At 47.7% G+C, this 21,786-nt stretch overlaps 1 pseudogene; it reads right to left on the bottom strand.

Moving 5' to 3' along the window:
- Window positions 1-1,713: 1,713 nt before the first annotated feature.
- LOC146866057 (T-box transcription factor TBX3-like) overlaps window positions 1,714-21,786 on the bottom strand; it is a 91,279-nt pseudogene continuing 71,206 nt past the window's right edge.

Here is a 21,786-nt window from a genome sequence, read left to right as displayed (position 1 = left end):
CTGGCCCTGGGGGGTGGCGGTCCCCAGGGCCATCAAGGGCTCCAGGAGGGGGGCCCCCCTCCCAACATTTGAAAAGCCCTGGGTAGGTGGTGGTCTGCACATATGCGTAGGCATAAATGAGGTTTGTTGAAAGAGAATGGAGTTAGCAGCTTTGGAAAGGATCATGTTTCTCCAAGTCACCTGTATCTGTTGTATACCTTTCTGAAGGTGTGACTTTAAATGTGTACAGGCGCACACCCATTAATTTATGTTCAAATCGATGACCACTACGATGAATATTTTATAATATCCGGTCAGTGGCGTTACACATGTCCCGTTGCACCAGGCCCCTTGTGCCAGCAGTGCAACAAAGGTGTTTACATGATCTACTGCCGCCTCCGCCATGTATGTGGCAGTAATTGTACACGTACTGTGTGCTTCAAGAACCCCAGAAGACACATCGGAGTGAACAGAAGGGGCCTCACAAAGGGGCACGGGAGGGCTGTGTAGTCTAACTGATGCCAATATTGGCCTGATGGTTATCTGCTGCGTTAATGCCCGGCCTACAAAGCTACCCGAGGTCGTTCGAAACAGTGAAAAGGATGTGTTGGAGCAAGTATACTACTCCAAATACCATCCTGGGTCAGAGGCGTGTATTCTTCACAACATGGAAGGTGTGTGTATGTGTGTCATGAGGTATGTGGTTTAAGCTCCCTGCCAGGTAGAAAAGTGCTACATCAATTCAAAGTGATCAGTGGAAACTGGACACCACAGAGTGTTTCTTTAAAGCCTTTTCTGGCCTCAGAAAGGCACCCAGGTAGCCTGCTATATTTTAGTGCCCCTCCCTTGGTGAGTAGATGAAGTATGTGTGCGTGCGTGAGCATGTGTATGTGTTCACATGTTACTAAGGCACCTATCTGCACCACACGGTTAATATGACCCAGACCTGCTCCACAGCACAGGCCAGTCCACATCCCCAGCATCACGGCCCTTGTGGCCTCTCACGTGGGAGGGCGGGGAGAGCTTCCTTTCCACTCAGGGACTACTGACATTAGCTCTGTGGCATCAGCATACTTCTAAACAGACACAGACACATTTTGGGGGTAACAGATGTGAGCCAAGCTCTTAGGAAACAAAGTGCTTCTGGAACGAGGGCTCGCTGCTCGTATCCACTTCTATTTTGGTGCCAGGGTGCCATGGGGATAACTCTGGGCTTCAATTGCCCCGGGGTGACCTCTTCTTAGTGTGAGGTTAACAGTGAGGCCAGTGCGCTGCTCAGCCAGGGTGAGATGTTGGAATTAAGAGGTAAAGTCAACAACAGTTTTCCAGGTGTCTCTCCCTGTGCGAGAGCTTGGCACAGAGGAGTAATGCAAGCACAGTTGCCCTGGTGCCCACCTTCCTGGGTGATAGATTGGCATGGAGGAGTAATACAAGCAGTCTTCTTGGGTGAAAGGTTGGCATGGAGGAGTAATGCAAGCACAGTTGCCCATGTGCCCCTCTTCCTGGGTAAAGAAGCTTGGTTGGGAGTTAGAATTGGGCGACACTGTTCCCATGCCATCTCCTCTTTGTAGGTAATACCTCTTCCTGGATGAGTGGTTGGCACGGAGGGCTGATGCGAGCACAGTTGCTCAGGAGGCCCGTCGTCCTGGGTGGACGGTGGACATGGAGGGGTGACGCAGCAGAGTTTCCCGCGAGCCTCTCTTACCGGGTGAGAGGTTGGCACGGACTGGCTGCTCAGGGGGAGCTGCTGCGGGCTCTGTCCTTCGGCTCCAGACCGCTCACCAGGCACTGGACGCTCTGCAGCTCGATGCTCGCCTCCTTGTTGGGCCCCAGTTTGGGCGACAAGGACACAGAGGTTGAGAACAGCATGGGCGACCTGCTGGCCAGAGCCCGAGTCCAGAGTGCCCGAGGCGGAGCTGGGGCCAGGTGGGCTGCCTTGGCTTTCAGGAGCGTGCTGCTGCTGGGCACGCCGTGCAGGACTGTGGGGAGCAGACTGCTACTGCTGTCGGGGATGTGCACTGGGATGGAGTAGGGGCTGTGCCTCAGCCGGGGCCTCACGGTGTTCAGGAAGGGGTGTCAGTGCACCGAGCTGGAGGCCGCTGCCGCCATGCAGGTGTAAGGGTAGGAGAAGAGGCCCCACGAAGGGAGACATGGCCAGGCCCTGTAAGAGAAGCATACACATGTAAATATCCTCTCACACACAACACCTATCTGCTATCGTCCCTACCAGGCAGTCCTGTAGAAAAGCAACGGGCAGGTCTGGGGTGGAGCAAGGCAGAACCATTCACGAATCATGCCCATCCTACCGGGAATGTGGAGTGCTCCCATTAATAGGAGTCCAAAGGGAACAAGACCTTATCTACATGCCCCCCCCCCTCGTAAATCAGTAAAACATTATAAGTATGCAGTGATTTACCCTGCCAGAGGACAGACTAACTGGTTGCAAAAAAAGTGATTGAAATTAAATAGTCGAAAGAGACTGGTTTAGTCATAGGCGGTGGAAGGGCATATGCTGTCAGTTATTGTTGTGCGCCTTTTCAGGCGGTGTTACTGGCAGGGCCTTGCGATGGGCCTTGGTTAGCTCTCTTCTGCTGGTGGCTCATACAGAAAAAACGTGTGCTGAGGAGTGCAGGCCCTCCCCTAGATGCCCCCAATGTAAAGGCAGACAGCAGCAGTGAGTCCCGGAGTGGTGAGGAATGCAACCCTCCACCCCCAATCTCACCCCCCCTTCTCCAGATCCCCCACTGTAAAGGCAGACAACAGCAGTGACTCCTAGAGTGGTGAGGAATGCAGACCCCTCCCCCCTCTCCGGATCCCCCACTGTAAAGGCAGCCGGCAGAAGTGAGTACCAGAGTGGTGAGGAATACAGGCCCCCCCATTCGCCTGTAAAGGCGGACAGGAGCAGTGAGTTCCAGAGGGGTGAGGAATGCAGACCACCACCCCCTTTCTCCAGACCTCGCACTGTAAAGGCAGACAGCAGCAGTGAGTCCCAGAGTGGTGAGGAATGCAGACCGACCATTCTCCAGATTCCCCCCACTGTGAAGCCAGACAATAGCAGTGAGTCCCGGAGTGGTGAGGAATGCAGACCCCCCCCCCCTCTCCAGATCCCCCCACTGTGAAGCCAGCCAGCAGCAGTGAGTCCCAGAGTGGTGAGGAATGCAGACCCCCCTTCTCCAGATCCCCCCACTTTAAAAGCAGACAGAAGCAGTGACTCCTAGAGTGGTGAGGAATGCAGCCCCCCCCCCCCTTCTCGAGATCCCCACTGTAAAGGCAGACAGCAGCAGTGAGTCCCAGAGTGGTAAGGAATGCAGACCCCCTCCCCTTCTCAAGACCCCCCACTGTAAAGGCAGACAGCAGCAGTGAGTGCCAAGGGGTGAGGAATGCAGACCCCTCCCATCTAAAGACTCCCACACACACACTGTAAAGGCAAACAGCAGCAGTGAGTGCCAGGGGGTGAGGAATGCATCCACCTCCCCAATCTAAAGACTCCCGCACACACTGTAAAGGCAGACAGCAGCAGTGAGTGCCAGGCGGTGAGGAATGCATCCACCCTCAATCTAAAAACTCCCGCACACACACTGTAAAGGCAGACAGCAGCAGTGAGTGCTAGGCGGTGAGGAATGCATCCACCTCCCCAATCTAAAGACTCCCGCACACACACTGTAAAGGCAGACAGCAGCAGTGAGTGCCAGGCGGTGAGGAATGCATCCACCCCCCAATCTAAAGACTCCCGCACACACACTGTAAAGGCAGACAGCAGCAGTGAGTCCTAGAGTGGTGAGGAGTGCAGCCCCCCTTCTCGAGATCCCCACTGTAAAGGCAGACAGCAGCAGTGAGTCCCAGAGTGGTAAGGAATGCAGACCCCCTCCCCTTCTCAAGACCCCCCACTGTAAAGGCAGACAGCAGCAGTGAGTGCCAAGGGGTGAGGAATGCAGACCCCTCCCATCTAAAGACTCCCACACACACACTGTAAAGGCAAACAGCAGCAGTGAGTGCCAGGGGGTGAGGAATGCATCCACCTCCCTAATCTAAAGACTCCCACACACACACTGTAAAGGCAGACAGCAGCAGTGAGGGCCAGGGGGTGAGGAATGCACCCTCCCCTCCAATCTAAAGATCTCCCTCCCCCCACTATAAAGTCAGACAGCATCAGTGAGTCCCAGAGTCTGCGCCCAAAAGGCCTGAACTGCTCACTCATCTCAACTAGGTGATTCGTTCATTTAAAAGACATGTTCTTCTACTTTTGCAAAAACATACACAGTGATTCAATCTGTGGCCAGAGCAAGATTAAAGTACAAGTGATGTTGCTTTGGAGCACTACATTTTGCACAACTCTCACGCTGTTTAACAGATGTGGATTCATCTGACAGCCACAGGCAGGCCATATTTGTCATCCCTATTTACAAGAAGGGGTGAACATTGTATAAACTACCTGAAGATTAATATAGACCGCATTCAGATGGGAAAGGTTCAATGAGATTGCATATAACACCCACTGTGGAAAACGATGGCTGCTAGAGTCACATGTTAATATTATACTGAGACTGGCTGGAAACATTTACTATTGAAAATAAAGGTGATTAGTGCAGCTGTGTTAAAGGTCAGTCCACTGCTGGGCAGGGGTGACACGACGGTAAGATAGATAAGACAGAATACCTGAGAAGCCAGCACTTGCTGCTGGAGGTGAAAGGGTAGCGCAGCCACCGAGGCCCCAGACAATCCCTTGCCTGCAGTAGCCATCACGGTGCTATCCAAGCCGCTGACTCCTGCCGAGGCCCCGGACACCGTCGCCAGCAGGTGGCCCATCCCGGCTGCCATACTGGAGAAGGCCCTACCCATGGTGAACTGGCTGAGGTGCAGCAGGAGAGGGTGGCCGCTGCCCATGGGGTTAAAGAACTGCTGCCCGGCCAGCGTGTGGGGAAAGGCCAGGCTCTGCATGTGTCCCTGGCTCAAGTGAGAGCTGCTGTCCGTCTGCACCGACAGGGAAGCGAAGGACTCCTTGGGGTGCGGCCTGGGCTCCTCTGGCTTGGGAGGGTCCCGGGTGGGGCTCCGGATGTTGTCGGTGGGGAGGGACCGGGTGCTGGAGGAGATGGTGCCTGGGCTGTGCCTAGAGTCCGGGGAGCTCTTGCCAGTCCTGCTGCCGTGCTCCCAGCTCCGGCTGCTCCCCGAGTCCAAGAGCAAGGGGTGGTGACCTTTGGCGGGGCTGGCCCTCTCCCGCGGCTCCTCCCTGGTGGTGGTGTAGATCTTGTCGACTCTTGGATCTCCAGGATGGGGTCGTCTTTGCTGTCTGCGTCGCTCTCCTCCTCACTGTGGCACAAGGCTGAAAGGAATGAACAAATGTAAGATTTTAGCAATTCGCTGTAGAGGACACCCAGGCATATCTCGGCAAACTGAAATAACAGCCTCCCGTCACACGGGCACCGTACAACTAACAGAGAGGGATCACCCGAATGCTTAAACTCTCGTGACACCCTGAGATCCCTCTCCCATCACACAGACACGGTACCCCTAGCAGAGAGGGCTCACCTGAACGATGAAACCCTCATGGTGAGACGCGCGAGCGCGCGATCCAAGATGGCCGCCGCGTGAAAGTCTTCGCGCGTTTTCGGCCCGTTTTTGCCGATTTTAACGCCGATTCCAGTCAGTAAACTGCCCTGGAGGAGGTCGCTGTGATTATACAGCTCTTACCTGCACTGTGGAGCAAATTCAAGCTTTTCTACACGGCGGAAGTGGGTTTTTTCGCTGCCTGGTTCCTGCTCCCTGCACAGCTTTCAGGTACAGCCAGGCTTTCAGTCAAGGGGGCGGAGCAAGCTTCTAGGAAAGGGCCTGGCTTGGGCCTAACCACTCCCCCAGCCCATTTTAGCTGCTGCACCAGTCATTCCTTGGTGTTTTCCACAGCTCTCATTTCCTCCTTCGTCATTTTGTGTCTGCATTTATATTTTTGACTCTTTTTACCTTAAAATGGAGAATAAGAGTTCTGTTAATAAAAGGAGGCAGAAAATTTCACCTCCTCCTGCTAAATCAAAGGTAGTGGAGTCTTCTGAACCTTCGCTGTCTTTAATATTGGAGGAAATTCAGGCACTTCGAGTCAATACAGATACCATTGCCTCTGAAGTAAAAAATGTGCGTAAAGATATGGCCAGCCTTTCAATGAAAATATCAGATAATTCCATCAAAATAAACGATAATAAGGTCAAACTTGACTCATTTACCCCACTGGTGGCAAAAATTTCTCCTATGTGCTCAACATTATTGGATTTGGAGAATCGTAACAGACAATATAATTTACGCATATTTAATCTTCCTGAAAATGTTGAGGGGGATAACTGTAGATTATATTTGGAGAATTTATTACCTGGTCTTCTACAAATTAAATTCTCCGAAAAGTTTGAAATTGATAAAGCCCACAGGACTCCCTCACACAGGAATCCTCAACATACAAAACCGCGACAAATGATTTTCAAAGTTCTTCGACACCACCATTTGGTTTTAATCAGAAAAGCAGCTAGAGAAATCCCTTCTTTGATGGTTAATGGGAATAAAATATTTATTCATCAAGACTATGCCAAAGAAACTGTTTCAATTCGCAAAGAATTCACGGCTCTTCGCCCGCAACTTCGCAGTTTAGGCTATATGGTCTTTTTGATCCATCGACGATGCGCATTTGGAAGGATAATTTTTCGAAATCTTTTCAACGTCCAGAAGATTTGAAGCATTTTTTGGATCAGCAGTCTCTGCACTCTATGGATACCAATGACTCTGCTACTTGATTTTTGCCAGTTATGTTTTTTCTTCTGACACAGTTATGAAGTTTCTCTTTATTGGGCTCCAGCGGTTTCGGTCATGCTTGTACAGCGTGTGTGCGTTTCACATTTCACATTTATGTCGTTTTTTCTATGTTTTTTCATTTTTTCCTTTCCTTCTTCTGTCTATGGAGCTACCTGTTTCTCATTTTCTTGATCCTCTTTTATCCTTCACTTCTTGTATTCCTTTCTCTTTTCTTCTGTTATGGCTAATATCCATGATATTAAAGTAATTTCATTAAATGTTAAAGGATTGTGCCATCCAGTTAAGCGTGCAAAAATTTTAGATTACCTTGGTTGTTGCAAAGCTGATGTTTGTTTTATACAAGAGACTCATATAGATGATAACATTTTAGATTATATGCAGAAAAAATGGGTTGATGCTATTGTCTCTTCTCCTGCCAATGGTAAAAAAAACGGTGTAGCTATTCTCTTTGCAAAAAAATTACACTGTCAAATTTTGAGTAAATCATCTGATAAGGATGGTAGATATATACTCGTTAAAATTAAAGTTCATGACTCAGTTCTATATTTATTAAATGTTTATGGTCCTACCGCAGATGATCATATTTTTTGGTCTAATCTTACAACAGAGGTACTAAAGATTGGTAATGTTCCTTTAATTGTCGGAGGTGATTTTAATGTTATCTTTGACCCCTTGTTAGATAGATCCTCTCTTACCAAGTTTCGCCCTTCTAAGGTATATTTTGCTTTCAAATAATTTATTCAAACCACTAAATTAGTTGACATTTGGAGGTTACATTTTCCTACAGAAAAATGTTACACATTCTTTTCAAACCCTCATAATTCCCATTCTAGAATTGATTGTTTATTGGTTTCCAGGCACCTAATTGGTTCAATAACTGCTCCTCATATTGGTAACATTGATATTTCAGACCATGCGATGATTTCTTTGGTTTTGAACTTGGAGTCAACTTTTACTAAACAATCTAGATGGCGAATGAACACCGGTGTAATTTTGAATGAGTATAACAAGCCCAAGCTTTTAGCTGCTATTCAAGAATATTTTATACTTAATCCTGAAGGGTCTACTTCTATGATAACTAGATGGGATGCTTTCAAAGCTTATATTAGGGGCGTCACCATATCTATTATGGCCCATGAAAATAAAACCTTTCATGCTACTGTGAAAAACCTACAAAAACAAATTGCGAAATTTGAACGACTTTTTATTACATCCAACAATCCTCAATATAAATTTAAACTACAAAAATTGCGCTATGAATTTAATTCAATCCTCAGTAAAAGGGCAGGTATTCAAATTTCTAATGCTAAAGCTAGATTTAGTTTTAATGCCAATAGATCCGGTAAACTATTAGCTAATTATTTGCGCATAAAAAAAGATAAAAGTCAAATCAACTCAATTCTTGGTCCTCATGGTAATATTGCTCTCTCTCACAATGAAATTGTTAATGAATTTATGAATTTCTACTCGGCATTATATAATAAACCAGATTTTCTGGAGGTTTCCTTATTGGACTCCTTTTTAAAATCATGTAAATTACCCAAGATTTCACAATCTAATCAAACTAGACTTGATGCTCCTATTACCAAAGATGAAATCCTATCAGCTATAAAATCTCTTAAAAAGAACAAATTTCCGGGTCCTGATGGGATCCCTGCGGAATTCTACAAAGAATTTCAGTTACACCTTTTACCATTTTTACATCAACTTTTTAAGTTTTTTGGATCCACTGGAACTACTTCTGGTTCTTTTACAGAAGCTTTAATTATAGTACTTCCAAAACCAGATAAAGATCCCACCAGGGGGAGGAGCCAAGATGGCGACCGGGACGGCAGCGTAGGCTCCCGGCTCCGTGAACCTCCGCATCCCGCACAGATATCCTGCAAGAGATCCTTAGCTTGCGCTATATGCCCGTGTTGGTGAATGAGAGCGGCAACCGATCGTATGACTCCGAAGTTTCTGGCGGCGGTATCGCCGGAGAAATGTCCACTTGAAGTTTGCGGCCTGTGCAACCCTGGAACCGGGACCTCGAGTGGATAACATGGCCGGGCGGCAGTTCAACAACAGCGGCCTTTGGTGACTGGGTGGAGTCGGACTAACCGGAGCGGTGCGAATATCGGCCTACGTTTCGCCGTGGTCGTTCCTACCACTAAGAGTAGCGGAACGAGTGCATGCCCGAGGTGGCTAATCCAAGATTCCCCGGTGATTGCCTCAGCCTTCGCCGGTGAGCTGCCCGGCCGCCACCCGTAACTCGCCCTGATTCTTGCGGCCTGCTCCCGGATTTTCGCGGGCGCAGGTCCATGGTGGGGATGATGATTGCCCGTGACCACACACCGGATATATTTTTTTGCCTGCCCCCGAAACCCTGATTCCAGTGACGTGGAACCTGAGGCGCTTGTCCCCGAGTCCTGGTCCCAATCTGGGTTGGACCTACCCGGCGGCCATCTTGACAGGATGAAGTCTACCATCCTGTACACTGGGTCGCAGCACGACTGGAGGTGTGCGACTGTGGGGAGCGTAGCGGAGCGAGCGCCGAGAGCTGTGCTGGGGTATGGTGATCTTCTCGAGGCTCTCGGTGCCCTTCATTCCACCTTGGTTCACGGCGCCTGGGTATTAGGGAGTAAGCTTGATGGGGTGGCATCAGCGCCGGAACAGTTGCTGCCTGCCTGTCCCCAGGTGCACGGGGACTTCCTACACTGCACACAGGAGGACAGTGTCGTGGCCGCCCCTGTGGATAGTGACCAGCTGGAAACTCCGGACAGTATACTAACGTGTGATCGGCTGGCTGTGGGTCTGGTCTGTTCCGGAGGTCTTGGACCTGGGTGGGGGGTGGTGGCCTTGTCCCGTGCGCGGCCTCCGGCGACCCAGGCAATATTCAAGCAACGGTCGCCTGCTCTGGCTGATTTCGCCTTCTTGGACCTTGTGTGCGGTGCAGGTCCTGGGGCAGCACTGGGAAAGACGACTCTCCATACTGCTGACTGTGTTGGTATTCAGAGACTTCCACCCTACCTGTGTGTGTCGCTTCCTGTTCTTTTTTGGACGCTCCCCTTCTTTATAACATTGGACATGGCACTGGGTCGATGGGTATGCATGGGTAGATTCGTAAAGAGTGGCCAAGGATAAGGCTGATCCTTCAGAGGTGGTCATCTAATAGGCGGGCGGGCTCAGGGGTTGCGTGCTCTCACGGCATAACTGTCAGTGTAATAGGCGCATAATGCTCCCCATTCTTCTTTGACATGGTCGATTCTGTGTTGCTTATTGTTTGCTTTGGGGGAAAACATATTGTGCGGGAGGGAGAAGCCGGGGGCATGTTTTGAAGGCCCTCCTCCAGTTTATTAATATTCTCTCTACCCCCCGTCTGGTGGGGTTTCTTTTCTTACTCCTCTTTCTCTGTTTCTTCTATATTTCGGGTCTGGTTTCGGGGCGACAGGCACACTGCTGGGGGGGGGGCCGTACTCATCTGCAGAGGTGCAGGGTGGGGGGTTGGGGGAGGGGATCCGTTAGTCTTTAACCCCTTTTTTTCCATGGCCTCCTTTTTCTTCTCTTATTCTTCTTTGTCTTTCTTTTCTGGGATCAGTATGGTAGAACTCCTTCGTTGTTAATCGCTGCGTTTTCATGTGTGCCACAATTTCCGTGGTGTTTTCTGGGTTTTAGGGCAGGGGACTGCAGGCGCAAATGGCCGTGATATTCCTCCACATCCTGAACTTCCTGTTTCAGCGCCATTGACTAGATAAATTGCTGTTTATTGTCGACGTTTATTATTCTGCCTGCCATTTCTTGCTGCTGGGAAACTGTTTGGCACCTGATCCTTCCATCCTCCCTTATTATAAAATGAAAACCTTTTGTATCCTGGTCTCCTACTTGGGCTGTTCAGTGGCCGAGAGTACACTAGCATGGAGATTCTGCTCCCCGAGGTGCTGCCTGTGATAAATGTTGATTTCTTTACTCTGATTGCTTAGCGGCCGGCCCCGGGGGTTGTAGGCCCATACTTGTTATTGGTTGAAATGTCAATAAAGGTTTTAAAAAAAAAAAAAAAAAAAAAAAAAAAAGATCCCACCAGAGTGTCTAATTATCGTCCCATATCTTTAATTAACCAAGACTGTAAATTATATGCTAAAATTCTTGCTACTAGATTGGGCCCCATATTAGATTCTATTATACACCCTGACCAATCTGGTTTTATGAAGAATAGATACTCTGCTAATAACACGAGAACTTTGCTACATATTATTGAACAAAGTCCCACGTTATCGATGCCATCTGGAATTTTAGCCTTAGATGCTGAAAAAGCATTCGATAAACTTCATTGGCAGTTTTTATTCCATACGTTGTCCTCATTTAATTTTGGAGATACCTTTATTCGTATGATTTCAGCTTTATATTCTGCCCCTACTGCTCGTCTATTTATTAATGGCCAAATTTCAACTCAATTTTCACTTTTTAGAGGTACAAGACAAGGTTGTCCTCTTTCTCCCCTCTTATTTTTAATTGGCATTGAACCTTTTCTTAACCTAATCAGAAATTGTGACCGTATCAAAGGAATCACTATTAAGGATGTTACTGTTAAAACCCTTGCCTATGCGGATGATGCGCTCTTATTTGTTAGTGACCCTATATCTTCTTTTCCCTCATTAATGGATATTATTACAAGGTATTCTGCAGTTTCTGGATACACTTTAAATACTAATAAAACTGAATTTTTCCCCTTAAATGTTTATTGCACTCCTGATATGCTCCCCATGCAGGAAATTATTTGGCAAAAGAATAAGATAAAATATCTTAGAATTTTATTTTCCTCTTCCATAAAATCGACAATCAATCTAAATTGTGATTTCATCCTAAACTATATTAAAGACAAAACGTCTAAATGGTCAGCATTACATCTTTCATGGTGGGGTAGGATGGATTCTCTTAAAATGACTATAGCTCCTAAAATATTCTATACCCTTGCCATGGTTCCTACTCAATTTCCATTAAAGTTTTATAAAGATGTTGATAAACTTTTGTCAAAGTTTTTATGGAACAACAAACCTCCTCGTATTGCGTATAAAAAATTAAAAGTTCCTAAACGTAATGCTGGATTTGGTATCCCGGACTTTTTTCTTTATCATAAAGCTTTTATCTTAAAACAAAGTTCATTATGGTTTAATTGCTCCTTTTTAAATAATTCTCCTACGTGGCTCCGTATTGAGAAATCAATTACGAATCCATTTCCTTTACCTTCTTTGGTGTCCATGCATAATAATGCCCCATTTATTTAAAAGTCAGTTATTATTAAATCCACTAAAATGTTATTTAATGATCTTGACTTAATTTTTCTTGTTCCCATGAATAACACTGTTGAATTATCTTTATGGTATAGTAATGTTATTAAATTGAATAGGAATGTTAATTTCTGGTTTTCATGGATTAAGGCTGGCATTTTTTATCTTAAAGATGTCTATTCTAATAATACGTTTATTTCTTTTGAAACGTTGCAAACAAGTTTTGGTTTATTTGAATCTGATCTTATTAAGTATCAATATTTGTGCAATTCAATTTTAGACTCTTTTCCTAATGCCATCCCCTCTACTGTTACAGTTGACTTAGCAATTTATATTCAAACAGTTTCAAAATCATCTCATGGGGTGTCTATTTTATATAAAAAATTATCTGATACTCTAGGTAGCAATATAGAGATGATTTCCACGTTTTGGAATAATGAACTTTCACTTTCCTTGTCCACTGACACATGGAAAGATATTTGGCTTAATAGTATATCTGGGTGGTTGCCTGTTTCAATCTACCAAACTAATTCTTATATCCTGTATAATCGTATATGGACTCCATCACGTTTGTTCCAAGCTAAACTTCTCCCCTCTCCTGATTGTTGGCATTGTAAATCACACCCTGGCTCATTACAACACATGCTTTTTGATTGTCCTTTGGTTTTTAAATTTTGGTCTGAAGTCTGGGATATCATTAAGAAGATTTTTAAATTTCAACTTGATCTTTCCTATCAGTTAATAATCTGTAAATCTGCCATTCTTCCACAAAACATACATGATTTAGAGAGTAAACTTTTTGATTTTCTTATTTCGGCTGCTTTAAAATCCATTACTTTTTGTTGGAAAGATGTCTCTGTATTATCTGTTCATGCTTGGTGGTCATGGGTTATTCTTTCCAGAAGAGGTGCTCAATTATCTATGAAGGGGATCACTCATAATTTTTTTTCTTATCAATCTTTTTGGTTACCTGTTGATGAATATTTATCCATTTAATGCTGTATGAATAATTTTAATTCAAATTTGTACTTAATTTGATCAGTTTTATAATGGCATATAGTAGCTCTGTTTGCATTTTCTACGTCAATTGGTATATTTGTACCTTCCCTTCCCCTCCTTCTATTCTCCCTTTTGGTATTTTTTGATTATGTATTTTCTCATTACCTAAGATAATTTTTTCTATGATTTTGCTTACGATATATAATGTTATTTAGGTATTATTGCTTAATCATAATATTTTATGTGCTGTCTATCTTTTTAGTTGTACTTGAACAAAATTCAATAAAATATTTTGAACACAGAAACCCTCATGGAACACCCTGGGACAGGTCTACCGTCACAGCGGCACCGTACCCCTAACGGAGAGGGCTCACCTCCATGCTCAAACCCTCATGACGCACCTGAGAACCGTCTCCCATCACACGGGCACCCTATCCCTAACAGAGAGGGCCCTCCCGAACACTTACACCCTCGTGACACCATGAAACAGGTCACACAGGCGCCGTACCCTTAACAGAGAGGGTTCACCCGATCGCTTAAACCTTCCTGAGACCCCACTCCCATCACATGGACACCGTACCCCCAGCAGAGCGGCCTCACCCCAGAGCTTAAACCCTCGTGACACCCTCAGACCGGTCTACCGTCACACAGGCACCGTTCCGCTTGCTGAGGGGGCTCATCCCAGAGCTTAAACCCTCCAGAGACACCCTGAGAACCCTCTCCCGTCCATCTCGGGTCCAGTAATGAGCGCGATTGGGCATTTTATGTTCATTAGTGCGCACAGACCGGCAAATAGAGCTTCCCAAATTAGATCTAAACTGTAGTAAAGCAATGTTAAAATACCACACACTCTTTCTAAATACACATATAATATTCTACATACATATTTGGACAATCCAATTATTTTAAACAAGCTTTTTTCTCGAATTTAAGCCATCCATTTGCCGAATTATTACACACACACAATGAAATCATTCTTTGCAAACTGGTGGGTGCGGGCGCGCGCGGATACAGTGGCTCTTGTAGACAGACACACACAGTCATCCCAGCAGATACTAATCGTCCCAACATTTACAATTGCTGACCCGTCAAGCCTCGTTATCCGCAGTGGACGACCACTAGTACCACATAAATAAACACAGGCACCACAGCGGATGTTTAAAGGGAAATCAACACCTTCTTTAGAAGATTCGCCCAGTATCTAAGCGTTTGCACGGCCTTTCACGATCCCGGTGAAAAATGTTTTATATATGAAATAAAGAAATAATAGCACATAGTGCCAATATCGGCAACAGTAGTCAGTATACATGCAGCACAATACATCAATAAGGGAAACAACCTTTACAACGCAACTATTACATCGCACTACACTTACAATGCAGGCATTACAACGCAACATCCTTTACAACGCATGACACTACAACGCATACCATTACAACGCAGACACTACATCGCATGTCACTACAACGCAGGCATTACAACGCATACCATTACAACGCATACCATTACAATGCATACCATTGGAGTTGGAATAGTAATTTTTAACCCCTGCACTATCCAACACTTACCCTACTGTTGCACCCCCTGGAGTTAGAATAGTAATTTTTACCCCTATACTATCCAACACTTACCCTACTGTTGCACCCCCTGGAGTTAGAATAGTAATTTTTACCCCTATACTATCCAACACTTACCATACTGTTGCACCCCCTGGAGTTAGAATAGTAATTTTTAACCCCTACACTATCCAACACTTACCCTACTGTTGCACCCCCTGGAGTTAGAATAGTAATTTTTAACCCCTACACTATCCAACACTTACCCTACTGTTGCACCCCCTGGAGTTAGAATAGTATGTTTTACCCCTATACTATCCAACACTTACCCTACTGTTGCACCCCCTGGAGTTAGAATAGTAATTTTTACCCCTATACTATCCAATACTTACCTTAAATGCAATTTAACATTATGCGTTGTAATGGTATGCGTTGTAAAGGTAGTATGCGATGTAATGGAATGCGTTGTAAAGGTAGTTTTTAAAAATGCGTTGTAGTGTCATGCGATGTAATGGAATGCGTTGTAGTGGATGTTGCTTTGTAAAAATTGCGTTGTAAGTGCATGCGTTGTAAAAGTATGCGTTGTAACGTCATACATCCCATCAATAAACCACACGACACCTTGTTAGTGGAGAAAATTGCTGCAGGTTTATTTGCATAACAAATATGCCAACATGGTGGGTTATCTTACGGGCGATCCCAGAGCAGGCCAACCCTTATGCCGCCTGCCCGTCTGATGAGCCAAATTACACCGTGGCCGTCGCCAATCGGTGTTTACCAATTCTTGGGAGGGGCCACCCCTCCCATCAGTGGACCACCAGTCCACTCCCTTACTCACGCCCCCCAAAAAGGTGGGCGGAGCGTTCCAGGCAGCCCCCGGTTGCTCAGACCCACAACCGGCCGTAGGACTAACGGGGCGCCGTAGTTCTTCCAGGGGACAACGCTAAGACATCTCCTGTAACTCCTCCTGCAACACAAAACAATAGGTTAGAAATTGTACCCCCCCCCCCCAATCCTCTTCATTGTCCGTCCGCAGGGTACGCGGTGGGGCGGGAAAGGCGAGACGGGTAGCGGACAAGAGGCTGCTCAGTGGGCGGGGGACAGTATATGTACCCATGTCCCCCCACCCACTACCGGAAGTGGCCGGCCGGAAGTCTTCCCTGGACCCCGGCCCAGGGAAACTAGGAGGCCGACTCCAGTGCCTTCCTGTGGCACTAAGGCGGCCGCCCTATTGAGGGGCCGCTGCGTGGCCCCCCCGGGCAGCCTTGACATAGTGCCAATATCGGCAACAGTAGTCAGTATACATGCAGCACAATACATCAATAAACCACACGACACCTTGTTAGTGGAGAAAATTACTGCAGGTTTATTTGCATAACAAATATGCCAACATGGTGGGTTATATTACGGGCGATCCCAGGGCAGGCCAACCCTTATGCCGCCTGCCCGTCTGATGAGCCAAATTACACCGTGGCCGTCGCCAATTGGTGTTTACCAATTCTTGGGAGGGGCCACCCCTCCCATCAGTGGACCACCAGTCCACTCCCTTACTCACGCCCCCCCAAAAAGGTGGGCGGAGCGTTCCAGGCAGCCCCCGGTTGCTCAGACCCACAACCGGCCGTACGACTAACGGGGCGCCGTAGTTCTTCCAGGGGACAACGCTAAGACATCCCTGGGTATCCTTGACTTAGCACCAACTGTGCTGCTGCATGAAGTACCCCTTGGTAACTTGCAGACTCTGGATTGCCCTGTAACTCCTCCACAGCTCTGGGGGTGGCCACCGTCACAACCAGGGCCCCCCACCAAGGTAGGCCTCTTTACTTACAACATGCTGATACCGGGCCTCTCCCAGGTCCAGCCAAAACAAGTCTTAGCCCATACAGGACCGGAGGCCAGCATGCCCCTTCTGGACAGGTGCTCCCATCCTTTCTAAACTCCCCGTGGATTTTTGACTGATATGACCTGAAACCAATAATTAGGTGTTGGTCCAGTGTTAATATTGCCTGGCTGAAGAGCAATACCTATGACAAGCCACTCCTGCCAGGAAATGCCAGTGCGGGTGGAGGTAAGAGTTGACAAGCCCGCCTAGCTTCCTCTTTCACTCAGTTATCTGAGTCTAGCACTAGGCATAGTATGTCCATCGCATTCCGTTAGTCACCTCCCTGTGTGAAGCCTTGCCCTCCCCAAACTTCTGCTAGTTTACCATGGAGCAGACAGGACAGAGTGAACCAGAGGGAAACCAAAGTATAAATACCTCTCTTATTTGAATACTGGGAATGCCAAGTGTTCTTCTAATACTTTGTGGCCCAATTAAGTTAACCCTGGCGTTTCCCCCAGACACATGGACCATATCGCCCTAGTTGGAAGACAACTTCCACGACCTGCATAGCTGCCAGCCAAAGCGATAGGGCGGGAGAAATAGCACATGTTCTTGTTACTTGACTCAATGGTACTTGTTTCGACGACCTCAAAACTGAACTGCTAGGTGGACCGACCAGGATCTGAACCTGTGACCAGCGGTCGAACCCAAGCCCCTTTCCGTTCTGACACTCCACCTGCCTGTGAACTTGCATCACAGGGCCGACTTTAGGCACCAAGACCCATACCTGGACATGCCGGAGTTGGAGCACACATCTAAACGGCCTGTCAACCGGCTAACCCCTAACGTTGCAGTCCGGCAATTCGCTGACAACTCCCAAAGTAACTTAGCTTACTGAAGCAACTGGTGACATGCCAGCCATAAAATCAATGTAACCTAACTATGACTGCAAAATGTGCTCTGGTAGATGTCCGTATAAGTGCTCCATCCCCTCCATCTCAGCACAACAAGGCAACCCGCCTCTCTTGGGAATTTTTCACACCCGCACCAGCCGACAGAAAGTGCCTGTTCACGTGTCGCCAACAGCCTTATGTTTATAACTGACGGTATACCAGGATTACGTTTAAACGTAGCTGGTTCTACAGCTTAGTGCCCGTTGCACCATCACTGGTACGTCTTGGCCAAATCAGATTCTGGCCGCAAGGCTTTAGACATTGCCAGCTCCCATCCCAGACGAAATAAAAGAAGCTTTCCTGCTACCCCTGTGAGCCGCTGCAGGTGCTGATGATGGACAACTAGCACCGCTAAACTAGACAGGGAGTGGTCCTGGTAAAAGAGGTTGGACTACCACCACCACCATACCCCGCCTGTGAATCAGTAAGGTTTACTTTGCCAACCTGCCCCCAAACTCAGCGGAAACAACGAATAAGCAGGATACGACATAAAGGTAGGGGATCCCTGGTTGTACTTTAAATGACATACTGCCCAAGCAGATGTGCCCCTCGGAAAGGTACCAAAATCGCTTTGGATTTGAGCCTCACTCAGCACAACCTTTCATCCTGGACCTACCTCCAACATGACGTGTAATTGAGCACGCTGTAACCTTAGGGGTCTGCTGGCTCTGACAGAGAAGTGACAAGATGATGCATGCTAACCTGCCCCCAAACTCCCAGCACACCCATGTGTGCGAGCTAACCACCGATTTCTGCAAAAGTTTGCCAACCCATATAATGTTTAATGCCCCTTGATCAAGATGGGGCAGTCCTGTCCAAGGAGTATGTCTTGAACCATATGCGTCCTGTAAGTACCTAAGAATTGAGTACAACTGAATAATTCATAGTTCCTGGTGATTTTAATAACTAATAGCAGGTCTAACAGCATCAACAGGCATCGTCAGCTTACAATAGGAGTGTTGGAAATTAAGGGGATCCAGTGAAAAGGAAGATATGACAGCATCCCATCTAACCAACCGTGGTGGGAACCACTCCTGTTAATTCTAGTACAAATCGTCCCTGTTAACCTGGCACTGCCTGATGTGTGTGACCTAGGTACATGGTCCCCTTGCATGGCGGCCTGTCAGTGAGGCAAACATCAAATCCACGATAAGTACCACTACCTACCTTCGTTAGAATCTTGCCTGGCATTCCTTCATGCCCAGATATACCAAGCGATAATTGCTCTCCTCCGTCACTTGACCAGACCACACTTCAACCCCACACAGAGAGAAGATGTGGCCTGTAACCTGCCCCAAACTCTACGGAATCAAAATATGAGCAGGATCATGTGCGAGCTCGCCACCAACCTCTGTCAAAGCCTGCCAACCCAACAAGTATTTAGTCCCCTTTGCTAAAAAAAAGGGGGGGGGCAGGGAGGGGCAGTCCTGTCTGGAGATGTGTGTATTGGAGGACATGCATCCTGGAGTACCTATTATTTGAGTACAAATGTCACTACCTCAAGTACCTGGTGTGTTTAATACTAACATTCATCCCTGTTAACCTTGTACTGAAAGGCCCAATGAATTTTAAGAAACTTCCTACCAAGAGTATATCATGTTGCGCCACAGGGACATTGTTACTTCATCCCTATGTACGTTCTGGCATGGCACTACTGCCTAAGGTATCCCCCCTAGTCCTGTTTAAACACTGAAAGAAGCTGTACAAAGGAACACAAATTACCAGTGCACCTTGCCCTGGGCCAACGTATGGGGGTGAGTCTATGTCAGGTATAGCTGAAGCACGCTCTACGTGGTTCCTAATTTAACAGAGTGCAGTTGCAAGAGAGGTCTCCTCATATGCAAAGCTAAGTACTCAGGCAAATAGTTGACTTTCGTAGGCATAAACATATACTCCCAAGTTTTCATTCTATAAGAGCGCCGTGTTAGTGTCTCAGGCTAGGGAAGAGGCAGCTTCATACCTTATGAACACCCTGCTGTCTGAAGTTGCAGCTAAACTTTATTACAAGTGTAAAGTGCTCGGGCCTGTCTAAAGAAATTGTAAATCCATTGCTACTGTGGGGCTGGAACCACAACCACTGCTCTCCATGGTTAACTAGCTTCTTGCTAATAATGGCTTCCTTGAAGCATGTTGAAAGTTCTAGTTCTGCAATGAAGGATTTGTAAGAACTGAGTTCCTTGAAAGCTACAACCTAGTTCCACACTCCACAACATTACCACTATCTCGCCATTTAGCATGAGTAAGGGCACCCCGTCAAAGTATCCAAACGCGACTAAGAATCCAAACCTAACCCTGAAAAGTAACATCACTGTCCCAGAAACTAGGCAAACAGTGCTAGGGCCACTCCGCCGCAGCCAGCATCCCGATGGGGCCTAGCTCACACATGACACCCCACACACCTCTGCCCGGCACCCTAGGAGTGTCCGGGTAATCAGGCTGTTTTACCCCTTGCAGAGGTTAATCTTCTCCAAAGTAAGTGTGGCATTTATGTATCGTGTCAACTCATGTGCGACTGTACAGTGTCCTCATGCACAACTGTACATAGCGTCACCTCCTGTGTAACTGCACATCGCGCTTCACCTCCTGTGTAACTGCACACAGCGCCACCTCCTGTGTAGCGGTACAAAAGGGGGTGGTGATGGACGGAGCATCAGAACCAATCAAACACTCACACCCAGTCAACAGATCTGGGTTTAATCCATCACCGTTCTTTAGCCCACTCTGCCACCCCAGTTCAGACATGGCCATATGCAAATCAGTCTGACCCTGTGCCTCATGGGAACAGTTCAGCCCGAACTGCCAAGCCATGTCTTCCCTGAAATGGTTAAAAATCTCGTAGAGCCAGCAAAATGTCTTTAATTACACTGGGTTCGAGATGGTTTTAAAAGTTCTTCGGTGTGCACTCAAAGACTAGTTACGGTCTAGTGCACGCATGCCTTCGCCTCCACAGACTACTTCCTCCTCGGAGACCTGAACTTCCACCTCGAGAACCCCAACAAAAGTAACTCCACAACCCTGATCGACAACCTAGCCAACCTTGGACTCAAACAGCTAGTCACGACGCCCACCCACTCCGCCGGACACAGGCTCGACCCCATCTTCTCCGCCAGCAACCACATCACCTTCAGCCACACCACCGAACTCCACTAGACCGACCACTGCATCCACTTCTCCTTCGAAAAAAACACACCATGCACATCCAACTGCAACGAATCCCACACCGCAGCTGGAACAAAGTCACCGAAGACCAGCTCCTTACCACCCTCGCCTGAGACGCCCCATCCAAACCCTCCTACCAGCACAGGGGCCCACAACTTCAGACAATGGATCGATGACTGCACCAACACCCTCGCCTCAATCAGGAAACCCTCCAACAGGCGCACCGACAAGAGCGCCATCTGGTTCAACGACGACCTCCAGTCTTCCAAACAAACCTGCTGAAGAATCGAGAAGCAGTGGCGTCAAGACCAGACACCAGACAACCAAGCAGTCCTCAAGGACGCCAGACGAAACCACCACCAACTCATCCGATCCGCCAAAAGGACCTCCTTCAAGGAACACATTGACAACAATGCACACAACAGCAAAGAGCTCTTCAGCATCGTGAAAGAAGTCGCCTCCCCCAGCTCCAGCACGAATGACATTCCGCCGTTGCAAGAACTCTGCGACTCCCTGGCCACCTTATCTCACCGCAAGATCGCAGACATCCATGACAGCTTCGACACCCAGACACCGACGACAGATGCCGACATCCCCGACCCAACACTCACCGAACACATCGACCTCCTGCTCTCCTGGAACCACGTCAACGACGAAGACACCATCAAAATCATGAACACCATCCACACCGGCTCTCCTTTCGACCCCTGCCCCCACCACATGTTCAACAAAGCAAGCTCCATCATCGCACCCCAACTCCAAAAGATCATCAACAGCTCCTTCGCGACCGCCACCTTTCCGGTGAGCTGGAAACCCGCCGAGATCAACGCCCTGCTCAAGAAACCTAAGGCGGACCCAAAGGACCTGAAGAACTTTCGACCCATCTCCTTGCTCCTGTTCCCGGCAAAAGTCATTGAGAAGACTGCCAACAGACAACTAACCCACTTCCTGGAGGAGAACAACATCCTGGACTCCACCCAATCCGGCTTAGGCAGCAACCACAGCACCGAAACCGTCTTCATCGCCGCCACCGATGACATCAGTACCCTACTGGACAACGGCAAAACTGCGGCCCTCATCCTCCTGGACCTCTCGCCGCCTTCGACACCACCTGCCACCACACCCTACGCACACGCCTCCACGACGCAGGGATCCATGACAAAACCTTGAACTGGATCACCTCCTTCCTCACCGGCAGAACCCAGAGAGTCCGTCTCCCCCCATTCAGATCCAAAGCCACCACGATCACCTGCGGCGTACCCCACGGA

Source organism: Triturus cristatus, chromosome 2_1 (genome assembly GCF_964204655.1).
Source record: "Triturus cristatus chromosome 2_1, aTriCri1.1, whole genome shotgun sequence".
NCBI classification, from domain to species: domain Eukaryota; kingdom Metazoa; phylum Chordata; class Amphibia; order Caudata; family Salamandridae; genus Triturus; species Triturus cristatus.
The sequence above is the reverse complement of the archived record's forward strand: the minus strand, read 5'-3'. Positions and strand labels throughout refer to the sequence as shown.